The sequence below is a fragment of the Pristis pectinata genome, chromosome 6, assembly GCF_009764475.1.
Source record: "Pristis pectinata isolate sPriPec2 chromosome 6, sPriPec2.1.pri, whole genome shotgun sequence".
In the NCBI taxonomy this organism is placed as follows: domain Eukaryota; kingdom Metazoa; phylum Chordata; class Chondrichthyes; order Rhinopristiformes; family Pristidae; genus Pristis; species Pristis pectinata.
In genome coordinates this window covers 74652296-74665520 of record NC_067410.1, presented here as the reverse complement: position 1 = coordinate 74665520, position 13225 = coordinate 74652296, and the positions used below count along the sequence as shown (strand labels likewise).

At 39.8% G+C, this 13225-nt stretch overlaps 1 protein-coding gene across 1 annotated transcript in view; it reads right to left on the bottom strand.

The window, feature by feature from the left end:
• Window positions 1-12649, bottom strand: part of scg2a (secretogranin II a) — a 40949-nt gene extending 28300 nt beyond the window's left edge. The window contains exon 1 of the mRNA XM_052018364.1: window positions 12555-12649. The gene's annotated coding sequence lies outside the window, so the exon portion shown is untranslated. The remainder of the gene's footprint in view (window positions 1-12554) is intronic.
• Window positions 12650-13225: the final 576 nt, after the last annotated feature.

Genomic DNA, 13225 nt, shown 5'->3' with positions numbered 1-13225 from the left:
CCCATATGACATGACCAGTAGCAATCTGGATGGCAGTTAGGTATCAGCAAGGGTACTGGCAGTGTTGCAGTGGTGAGATCACCATTGATTCTCTCCTGAGAGAGGACAACAGCCTTATGTTCCATGGATCCTTTGCACCAACCCAGTGCAGAGCCCCATTCAGGCCTAAGGGCAGACTGCTGGGCTGCTATGATACCCTGCATGCCTCTTTGAACACGTAATGTAGAGTTGTGCAGCACAGAAATAGGTCCTTTGGCCCACTATGTCCAGAGAAGCTTTACTGGAATGATACCTGGAATGGGCAGGTTGTCTGATGTTGAGAACTTATGCATCTGTTATATAGAGCATTGGTAAGGCCACTTCTGGAACACTGTGTACAATATTAGTCTCCTCCACCAAGGTCCCAAAGTGGCATCAGCAAATGGGGCCACCCTCTCCCATGTGGTGCTATTCTTCATGGTTTTTCAGGCCAGATTCAATTTCTCCATGATTGCTGGTACCTGCAGTCAGAGTGCATGTACCCATTGAGGTGAAGCTAGCAGGCTACCTTCAAGTTGTGACAGGAACATAGAATAGTACAGCACAGGAACAGGTCCTTTGGCCCACGATGATGTGCAGAACTAATTAAACTAATAATCAAATGCCTAACTAAACTAATCCCTTCTGCCTACACAATGTCCATATCCCTCCATCCTCTGCACATTCATGGGCAGATCTAAGAGCCTCTTAAAACACTTCTATCATATTTGCCTCCACTACCACCATATCTGGCAGCACATTTCAGGCACCCACCACTCTCTGTGTAAAAAAAATTGCCTCACACATCTCCTTTGAATTTACCCCCTCTGACCTTAAATGCATGCCCTCTAGTATTAGACATTTCAACCCTGGGAAGAAGATAGCGGCTGTCTGCTCATCTATGCCCCGCATAATCTTATAAACTTTTATCAGGTCTCCCCTTTGTTTCTGCCACTTCAGAGAAAACAACCCAAGTTTGTCCAACCTCTCCTTATAGTACATGCATCCTAATCCAGGCAGCATCCTGGTAAACTTCTTTTGCACTCTCTCCAAAGCTTCCACATTCTTCCTATAATGGGGTGACCAGAACTGAATGCAATACTCTCGATGCAGTTTCAGGGAGCTATGTAGGAGCTCTCTGAGAGGGATACAATATAGGAGAACCCCCACCCCACCCCACCCCACCACCCCCCCCGCTTCCTCCCCTGACCACACACAACCTTTAATCTCTTCCCTCCCTTTCCTCCAACCACCACTCCCCCACCCACAGTACAGATGCATAGAGCCAATGAAGAGTTCAGTAACACCATCCACATGAACCATACTAATTAGGATGCAGCAACAAGATGGCCAGTTAATTGGCACAGCTTAATGGCAATTGACAATCTCAATTTTCAGACTGTATCCAGTTTAGCCTCCCAAATATCCTCAAAGTAATAGTTAGGGGCTTGGGAGGGTGGTGGATTGAAACTATTAGAGAGCTCTAAGACTCCTGAGAATAAAAGTTTTCAAGCAATGACTCATCTCTGTACAATTCTGCATCTAACATCCACCACCTATAACATAGTCTCTCTTACCATTGCTATCAGCATTCATTTTTCCCACAGGATGATCTTGAAAAATCAGTCACTAGCTTCCAAGAAGAACAGTATTGTGAAGGACAATCTTAGCAATATGCTTTGCAAGTCTTAGTAATATGCAAGTTCAATTAAGCTGTAAGACTGAGTACAGATGTTGCATTAATTAGATATCCATCCCACTGCTTAACAGAGAAATGGATAGGAAAATAATTAGTCATACTAGCCTGTAAAATGCAAGACAAACCCATTTTCTCAGGGCTTAAATGAAATAAGATGTCTCCCTTTGTTTATATAACAATGTTTTACGTTCCATTTAATGGAAAGTTGTTTATTTAGTCATAAATTCATTGTGAAGTACACTTTATCAAGCCCAAATGTTTGACTTGCAGTTCTGCTGCTGTAAGAAGCATCCATTAAGTGCAGTTTTATCTCAGCTTTATTATATTTGACCTGCAGATTACAGTTCCAGCTGGTGCGTGCACAAAACCAAGGGGTTTGAGATGAGCCAAAACACAGAATGAAGGACTGAAGTATTAAGTATAGATGTCTGGGAAATAGAGTCATGGAGAGATACAGCAAGGAAACAGACCCTTTGGACAGACAACTAACCACACTAATCCTATTTCTATTTAATAGAAAGACTGATTCTGATTGGAGTCTCTGCAAAGGAGCAGTTCTCATAGGGAGAATCAATTGTGAACTGGTGGACTTAACTGCCTGAATTTCCGTCTATTTAAGTCTTCATTTTTATTTCAACAGCTATGGCAGACCTGACAATTGGCTATCTGAAGCATGGACCTATAAAATATTATCTGTTATTTGGGAATATGTTTACAACACAGATTGCACCATGTTGGACTGGCGTCTTCCTCTTTTTACAATAGGCCAGTGTTTGAATTACCTCTGGTTAAGTAAAGATCCTGATTAGGATTTAGTAAATGATGACAAACCAGGCCAAAGACAAGGCTGAGTGCAACTGTATGATCCATCTTGGCCTCTTCCTGTGGTCCCTACCCTTGCAGAAGTTGGTCATCGGTCGATTCATTTCATTCTATGCAATAAGCCAAGAGCTCCAGATACTGCAAAGCCATGGGACTAGAAAACATCTTAACTGTAGTGCTGAAGACTTACAACCTAGAACTGGCTCCGCTTCAGTACAGGTACAATACAGTTACAACACTGGCATAGTAATACTGGAACACTTCTTGTACTAGACAAAATGAGCAACAACCAGTAGTATGTGTAAAAGATTAAGAGTTTATTAATGATTGAGGTCCTAATTATATTCTGTTGGCTGTGTTGGGCAGGCCCCACCATTTGGTGAAGGTCATGAAATCTTTTCTGAGCTTTGTCACCAGAAGAAATTATTTGGTGGACTGAGGAAAAGATTCGAGGATGTTCTCTAAAAGTTCTTTAAAAAATTGCAATATCCCCGCTGGCTCCTGGGAATCTCTGGCCCATGACAGCTCAAAATGGAGGAGGAACATTCAAGATGACACTGAGAACCCAGGGTCCATTTTGTCAGAAGCCCAGCATAAACACAGATGGAGCGCATCGCCTAACGCTACCTACCTGCCCAACCCATCAGGCACCTGCTGCCCTATCTGTGGGGGAGCCTGTGAGTTCTGTATTGTTCTCATCAGTAACCTCAGAACTCACAGAACTGGAGTAGAAGCAAGTCATCCTCGATCCTGAGGGACTGCGTAAGAAGGAGAGATCAGTACAAAATGTATAGAATTATGTATAAAAAACAGGTAATAGTTGATCAATAGGTTACAGCTCTTGGCCCCTGAAGCCTCATGAACACAGGTAACATTGTTTACTGTCTGTTCTCCTCCTTCCTATCTTCCATGTGGTCCTTAAGTCAGTGTGAATCTTTCTTTCACGTGGTTAGTTTTACCTCTCAAATCTCAAAGGCCCCTACTCGATGTCCCTATATGGTCTCTGACAGAGTTCACAATTTAATTTGTTCCAGTGGCCGAAGATGCCACAACCAATTCAGATCTTGTGTGACCTCTTCAGCTCCACTTAGGTCTGCAAATCATGCATCACTGTTAACCTATGTCTTCCTTACACAGATACTGCACTGTCTTATAAATATGACAGGTTACTTTAGGTTACTTGTCAATTACATTAACTGATTACTACACGGAAGAAGTACCTGGAGTACTTCTGAGGCCGCACCTGGAGTACTGGGTGCAGTTCTGGTCTCTTTACTTGAGGAAAGATATACTGGCTTTGGAGGCAGTGCAGAGGAGGTTCACCAGGTTGATTCCGGAGACAAGGGAGTTAGACTATGAAGAGAGATTAAGTCGCCCTGGACTATAGTCACTGGAATTCAGAAGAATGAGAGGGGACCTTATAGAAACATAAAATTATGAAAGGGATATATAAGATAGAGGCAGAAAGGTTATTTCCACTGGTAGGTGAGACTAGAACAAGGGGACATATCCTCAAGATTTGGGGGAGTAGATTTAGGACGGAGGAGAAACTGCTTTTCCCAGAGAGTAGTGAAAATTTGGAATTCTCTGCCCAGGGAAGCAGTAGAGGCTACCTCATTAAATATGTTTAAGACACAGTTAGATAGACTTTTGCACAGTAGGGGAATTAAGGGTTACAAGAAAAAGGCAGGTAGGTGGATCTGAGTCCATGGCCAGATCAGCCATGATTTTATTGAATGGCAGAGCAGGTTCGATGGCCAGATGGCCTACTACTCCTCCTATTTTTAATGTTCTTATGTTCTGTCTCAGCTGGTGTCTACCTTAGGCTGGCCACCGTGTCTGCCATGGTTAAATGACTGACACTTTGTGTGGAAACTATAAAATGTGGTTTGGAGGGTGCAATGGTAAATGATACCAGCTGTGCACTTGGTAGGAGATGGATTATGATAATATCTTCACTAACATTTATCACATGCAAATTCATTAACCCCCTTGTGACAATACATCTTTCTCCGAGGGGTTTGACTCCCTAAGTTACATCTTTCTCCATGGGGTTTGACTCCTTAAGTTCACCTTATTGGCTGCTTCCTCCAGTCATCTCCTGAGACCTGTGGAATGAATTCCACGGCAAAATTCTGCAACCCTTTTAGGAGGTTCAGGCTGACTTTAATGATGGCTACCCAGCCTAAAATTGTGCCCCAGGCGCACTTGAAACTGGACTCCGCAGATGTACATTTAGACCAGAAATAAGTGTTGGCCAGTTGCTGAAATCATTTTATTGTAGTCACAGCATGGATTTTGTGCATGGCATGCAATAGTCAAACAGGTTAATCAACATCGTAATCCCAGAATCTAGTTACCAGTGATGGCCAATTTGGTCTGCCTATTTTATAAGCTTGGTCATACATTTTTATTTCAGACTCTAAACTCCCTTTGGTTTGAAATCAATCATTTTAGCTATTTTTAAAAAATTGTATTTTTGTTTATTTCTGAAAGTTCTCCTTTTTTTTGAGGTGTTTGTTTTTTGTTAGGGGGTGTTCAGTTCAATAGGTGTCTGAGCCCATAGAACATGCCCTAAATTTCTTTGATGTACATTGGACTGGATTACACTGATCTGCGCTGGGCCTCATGCTCACCTCCCTGTGTGACAACACTTGTTTTTTGTTGTCATGTGTTTCCTAAGATTGGTGGCAATAAGGGGTGCATGTAAGGCGCCATGCAAAGACTGTGTCAGAAAGGCAGCGGACATTTGAAAATATTTAACAATATTTAAGAAAATTAACTTAATAAATGTAAAAATTAAATAAATGATACATTTATTTAAAAAGAAATGCAGCTGCTGTGAATTAATTAGAACATATATACATTTAAATAAAGAAAAAAAGTCTTTAATTAGCTTGAAAAGAATGGTGGGGAAAACATTCAATAGAATAGAGTCACACTGGATGCACCAGCTATGGTTGCCCTCAAGTTGATGGGTTAGATACAAAGAGTATCTAACCCCTTATTTCAAAAAGTTATGGAAAGCCCCTTGACTTGATGACGTCCATTGGTCAGAGCAGGAGGTCACATGAGCCTGTATCTGACCTCGACCACATTCTCAACTTCTGTGAAGCGGAGCTTAGAAACAGAAATGCAAGACACTCTCCCATGCACTCTGCATCTAGCTGGCAGTCCTCTCTTGACCTGCCATCTAGCCATCAGCAAGTTCAAGACTATTGTCGTCACATCATTTCAGTGCTGGAAAGTTGCACTCTTCACCAGCAGATGGTGTTACTGGGAATTTCCTATGTAAAATCATTAGCAATGTAGGCATCACTGTGTGTGTTTTGTTCTTCTGGTCTGCCCAGATTTCTTTATGGCATGTTAAAGCTCAAATCTTTTTTATATTAAATTATGTAGAGTTTGCAGCACAAATATTACCATTCATCCCACAAGGTCTTATGCTCCCTAAAAGCCTCTTTCTACTTTAATTAATCTCAATCTGTTACAATTGCTTTCCCTCTCCTGCAGTTATATAGCTTTTGCTTAACAGCACCACTGCTATTCACCTCAACTCCAACATGTGGTGGCATTTTCCACAATCACAACACCCTCAGTAAAATGCTGGGTAAGATTGTATCCTTGGGCAAGCAGACAGAGAGAAGGCAGAAGAATAATGAGAGGGTGGTGGAATCAGTTTCAATGGGAACATTCAAAATGGAATTCAGTATAGTCATTAAAAGCTGTGATCACCTCCACCTGTCCACCATACCTCCTGCTCCTATAAAGAGGTTTGAACTCATAGTTCAGATCTAGATCAAAGTGAGGAGCATTGGAGGAAGGAGATTGGGCTGGATATGGAAGAACTGCTAACCTAGGAATCTACTTTCAAGCCAGAACTGAAGGGGCAAGGTTGGACAACAGAGGTTCCAGTGTGAAACATTGCCAAGACAATAATTTGACATGCAATCCAAGAAAATGATAATGTGAAATTTAATGATTATATTCTCTTCTAAATCATTGAAATAAAAGAAAACAAAACATAGTAGCATGCAATTTTCTCTAGATTTTAGCACTAGATACAGGAACCCAAAAGTTTCATCCTGTCTGATTGCTTCATCCAGACTGCAAACAATCATTTTCCACCATGCCTTCCAGTGCTAATGTATTTGTCTTCAAGAATTTTACAAAGTTAGCAGTATTGATTCCCATTTAACAAAAGATATTTCCTCTGTTCCCATGGAAATTTGTACAGCTATTTGAAAAGGCCACAATTTAAAAACAAAGATAGTTTAATTAAAACTTTTCATGCTGTAATTGAAATGTTGTCACTGCTCATAGGCTAGTTAACCAATTGGCAAAAAGCATTCATTTTCATTTCAGCTTCAGAACTAACTTTAAAAGAACACTGCAGGAACAACTAATAGCTTGCAGGAGACAAACCAGAATGGACTTCCTCACAAATACCAGTAATTCACTGAAAAATTATTGATATTGCTGTTCTTTGGAGGACATTCACCAAGGAAATAATATCATATATCTTATGTCATTTATGTGGCTCTTAAATCATACCATCTAGCATCAAAGAACATTATTTTTAATGAATGTATCCCAGGAAAATATATTGGAAGCTTAGAGACATTGGAGAAGATCATGTAAATAGGGGTGCCCGTACAACAAATAGATTAAAGGTATCTGACAGACTTGTTTTTTTATGGTGCCTTTCAAATCCTCTTCAGGACATCCCAAAACACCAGACCGCCAAAGTAGTGCCATTTTGTGCACAGCAAGCTACCACAAGCAACAGTGTGGTAATGACCAGATAATCTATTTTTAGTGATATTGACTGAAGGGGGATAAATATTGAGCAAGAAACCCATCCTGCTCTTCATTGAAATATTTTGGGGGACCTTTTACACCACCTAAGAGCAGCCAAGACATCATTTTCATATCATATTCAACAGTGCTGCTCTTTTACTGTACTGCCTTGGGGTATGCCTGTAGATTTTTGTGCACATCTCTCCAAAGTGCTTCAAATATCTATTGACACCATCGTAGCATTTCAATTTTAAGAAAGGGTATATTTATATTAGAGGCAATACCGAGGAGATTCACTAAGTTGATTCTGAGGATGAAATGATTGAAATGCGAGGAAAGGTAGAGCAGATTGGGCCTATGCTCATCAGAATTCAGAGGGATGTTATTGAAACATACAAGATTCTGAAGGAGCTTAATAAGGTAAATGCTGACAGGACACTTCCTCCCATGGGGAAGTCAAGAGACAGTGGGCATAGTTTCAGAATGAGGGATCACCCATTGAAGACAGAATAAGAGGAATTTCTTCTCACAGTTTATCACAAACCTTTGGAACTCTCTACCACAGAGAGTTGTGGAGGTTGCCTTATTGAAAATATTCAACCGTCAGGATAGATCTTTTGTCTTCAGTATGGGATCAAGGGTAATGGAGAACAGGTGGGAAAGTAGAGCGGAGGCCAAGGTCAGATTGGCTGGAATCTTATTGAAGTGTACAAGGGGCCATTTGGCCTATTCCTGCTCCTATCTCCTATATACTTATGCTCATGTGTTCATTGTCAGAATGGCATCACATTGTTCTTCAAGGACTTTTATTTGCATTCTATGCAGCTCTTCCTAGTTTCCATTGTGATTTTAACAATTGCTATTATTATTTAAGTACCTTTAATTCTAAGTCTGGTATTATACAGCCTTTCTGTCTACTATGTCTGGAGGGGCTTCTGATGAGCAATAAGAGATAGACGCCTTCATATGCAAGGTGGATATGCTGCATTCTACCTAGCTCGACGTTATTGCCAACAGACATGAAACCTAGATTTCTCTGAGGACGTCAGCTAAATGTTATTGAGTAGATCTCTGAATGTGATCATCTCTTCTCAAGGCAGTCCTTCAGATGAGTGGTGAGGAGTCATACTGCCTTAGATCATTATGGTGAACAAAGCTATGAATTGCTACGTCACTGCTGCTTTTAAGCATCAGCAGGGAATATGTGCCAAATTTCATAAGCAGCAGAGCAAAGATAACTATGAGATCACTTTGATTGTATATAAGGAATTTAATCAAATACAATCTAATATACAGCATCTCTACTGTAGGGGACCACAAGTACAATGAAGCAATCACCAATCTATTTTCACATGAATGCTATGACCATCACAATTGAAATCTTGGGTACCCAAGAGATGTATGGTAACCAAACTGAGCATAATAGGAAAAGGAGCCATTAAGGTTGCTTCCTCACATTTGAATGTTTTATCCACCACACCCAGCCCCTTCAAAGGATTGTCAGAAAGTAGGCAGTTGCTGGTAGTTACTGAAGGCACCTCATTGAATACTTCAATCATTAATGTTTGGACATTTCTCACCACAGATCCATTAATTGTTCACTAATTTCCCTGACCAAATAATACGATCTCACTGAACTCTGCTTTAGTCAGTATTCACATCTTTGTCTCCACATTGTCCTTTACCGAATTTAGATAGCCCTTTGTTTGAGGTTGATTTTTCTCATCTGTTCTCCTCCCAGTTATCTCGCCCTTTATACAACAGCAGAAGAATATGGGTGCTAGAAATGTGAAATAAAAACAGGAAATGTTGGAACTGATCAACAGTGTCACTGGAAATAGAAACAGAGTTAATGGCCCAGACTTTGCTAAACTCAAAATGCAAGACTCTCAGCATACACTGCTTTTACAGTGTTAGATTAAAGGAATATTTGGTACCCCACATATTAAACATAGAAAGCAGAAGTTTCTAGTAGTAAGCTTTTCTTCAACAAACTGTATTGCCATAATCTTTGCAGGTGACACTTGCTCATTATTCACCATGATGGCATAATTGTGGGGAACTTACCCACTAACCTCAACTCAAAACTGATAAAACAAGTTAAGCCTTGTGTAATCAGCACTAACTAAGTCATTCCATAGCATTAAATGGTAATTATTGCTGAATGACCACTCTGCCCTTGGAAAATTAGAAGTATTGAGTAACAGTCTCTTGCAGAAAATTCGTATTGTAGATTTTTAGAACGCATTAATTAAAGTAAGCTTACTTTAGTTTTTCTGCTCATTTTTCTGCCTCTTTAGACCCATAAATATCATTTGAACTCCTGGTTTGCCTCTCTTGAACCTGCATTTGTTCCCTGCATTTTTTCTGCTCGATCTCACCACAGATGTCTGGTAGAAGGTGCTTCACTCCATCTAGATACTAATTCCTAGAAATCAACACTGACAAGCTGTCCAAAGTTGGCAAGACAACTATCAACATGATGAATTGTGAACTTCCGAACTCGCAGCAAAATCCAGGCCATTGTTTCAATTTGATGACCTTTCATCAGTTTATTTTCCACTACCTTTCGTCTGCATTGTCTGCATTTTTTTTGAAGTTCTAAAACCTAATGAGAAATATCTTTTCCAGAAAATTTGACTCAACATGGAAACAGAATAGCAATCATTTCTGTACTTATGATAAATTGCTCAATAAATGAAATTAAAAATGAGGTTGCACATGAAACTTCAGAAGTGATCAATTCATGTTACAAGAGCAGTGACCTTTCTTTTCAAAGTGATTCATTAAATTTTTTTAGAAGCACTTTCAAGAACTAGTCTTTGATGCATTGTCATTAGGATAGCCACATCCTTTAATCTGCTGTCATCTGACAGAAATATTAAACTAGTCCAGGTAATTTCAACTCAATGTTAATAAGGAAATGAGGATACAGAATCATAATGGCACAGAAGTGATTCTGCCCATCAGGTCTATGCCATCTCCTTTTCAATTCCATTCCCTGGCTTTTACTCTGTATTCCTGCAAATTATTTTCCTTTGTCCCAATTCAATTTTGTTTTGAAAGCTCTGATCTACTCTTTTCCAACACCCTGAAGGCAGTGATTTCAAGTTCATAACCACTCTCTGCACAAAAAATGATTTTTCACATCCTTTATGTCCTCGATCATTTTTAATTTCTATCCCTTGGTCCTCAAAAAGTCTGTTAATGCAAACAGCCTCTTTTTATTTGCCACATCTAAAACAGTGCACATCTTGTGCACATCTTGTGCACATCTAACTGTTCTCCCATCAAACATCTTTGCTCAAAGTAGAACAACCCCAGCTTCTTCCATCTAACTGAAGCCTAACAACAAGAATGACTTTGTTTTTTGGTGAACTGACCTCTATCTTATTCATGCTGTATGTCAGTTCCAGATATCGGTCTTTGTGAATAAAATCCTCCTTTTAAAGTACAAAGACTGTGTGTCCAGATACCTCTATCTTTAAGATTCCAAAATAACCTTTCTCATAACAATTACCTTCTTCCAAAATTCTACAGAATCTGAAATGGGTCCTGCAGACTGGAGACCAGCCAATATAAACTCACTATATAAAGAAGGAGTGACAAAAAAAACAGGGAACTACCGACCTCATCACTAGTAGGGAACTAACATCACTAGTAGGGAAAAACTATAATGAAGGTTGTAATAACAGAACACCATGATATGAGTGATAGAACTGCACGGAGTAAGCATGGATTTACAAAAGGGAAATCATGATTTACTAATCTATTGTTCATTGAGGATGGGAATAATAGAATAGGTAAAGACAATCCAAGGGATGTGGTGCATCTTGATTTTCAGAAGGCTTTTGATAATGTCCCACACAAGAGGATAGTCAATAAGTTTAGAGCACATGGAATTGAAGATTATATTTGTAACATGGATTGAGAATTGAATAACAGGCAGAAAGTGAGAAGCAGAAATAAATGTATCTTTTCCAGGTGGGCAGGCTGTAACTAATGTGTTACTCCTGAAAAGATCGGTGTTTGGACAGAGATTGGTATCTACAATTTAGATGGATGCATAGATACCTCATGAAATTCTTAGATTTTTGAAGAGGTAGATGCGGGGAGGATGTTTCCCCTGGCTGAAGTCCAGAAATAGGGATCACCATCTCAAAATAGGGGTGGGCCATTTGGCATTGAAATGAGGAGAAATTTCTTCACAGAAGGTTTTGAATTTTTGGAACTCTCTACTCTGATGAGGTTCAATCATTTTCAACCAGAACAGACGTCTGTGGATTTCTGGATATTAAAGGGCATGAGAATAATGCAGAACAATGGCTCTAGGAGGTAGAAGACAAGCCATGATCTTGATGAATGGTACAGAAGATTCGAAGAGCCAGATGGCCTATTCCTGCTCCTAATTCTTATGCCTACAGCTAAAACATAACCTCCCTACTTTCATAGACAATTCCCTTAACAATAAACAAACCTCACTGATCATTTGCCCTTGAAGCCTGCTCTTAGTTAGAGTGATCCTTGGGCAAAATCTTCCATTGGAATGCTGGCCCTCAACTGTCTGTTGAGACTCATCGTAGCATAAAGCCTATTCAATTGTGATTGATAGGCCCCACCCCTAGAACTGCTTTGAAAGTTGTTTGAACCCTGCCAAAGTCTTTTTGCCCACAAATACTGCTAAGGAAATTGAACATTTGCAAATGTAATTCACAAACATTCAAAATGCTATTAATATTTTAAATACTTAAAAACATATAAAGAATAGAAAATATTAGTGTTTAAAAACACTAGGAAATTAAAAACAATTAAATACATGAATATTCTTCTATGTCCACTAAGCTTTTCCTCATATTTTAGTTATCAGCTGAGTGTCTGCGACCAGCACACATACTTTCAAATCAGGAGATTGTGGGTTCAGGTCCTGCTACAGACACTTGAGCACATAGTGCAAATGACATTCCAGTGCAGTGGTGACGGAAGGTTGATTTGTCAAGTGAGACACTAAACTAGGGCCTGATCTGCCATTTCAGGTAGTCTCAATGGATCCTATGGTATTAGACAGAGGAGGGAAATGCTCCTGGCTAATAACTAGTCAACCAACAATATTAAAGCAGGTTATCCAGTTATCAACATACTACTATTTGTGAAGACTTGCTGTGCATACATTTCCATTCATTACAATAATGAGTGACTAGATTTCAAACATACTAACCTGACTGTAAGCAGTCCAGACTGTACTGAGGTTGAGAAGGATCCATGTTCCTTCTTTATTTTACAGCTGCCAGAGTAGAAGGTGTTGAATGTTACATATAACATTGGACATTTTGCCTGCAGATGCTAAATCCAATCAGTTCTGCTGTGTGTGGAGATCTGTCCTGGTGACTGCATTCACAGCTGAAGAAGCATTAACTGTGCCTTGGGAAAAGATCTCCGCTGAATGAGTTTGCACTGACAAAAGAAGAACAAAGCAGCAGGAAGTAATAACATTGTTACACAGAAAATGCATCAAAACAGATCAAAACTATTCAGACTTGGAATGCCACCCCGAACTATAATTGCACCCTTAAGGATTTAAGATCTAATCATAAGAACATGTAAAATAGAAGCATAAATATGGCATCAGCCCCTCAAGGCTGTTCCACCATTCAATAATAGCTGATCTTTTACCCCAAACATTATTTTCCTGCCCTTGGTCTAACTCCTTCTTGAGTATATTTGATGGTTCATCTTCAATTGTTTTCCGTAGTAGAAAATTCTACAAGCTCTGAGAGAAGAAACTTCTCCTTATCTGTCGTAGATAAGCGGTGGGGGACCACTTAGGACATTTGGTTTGGAAACTGACAAGGCAATCTCTTAAGTGGCAAGCAGTTGCGTTTGGAGACA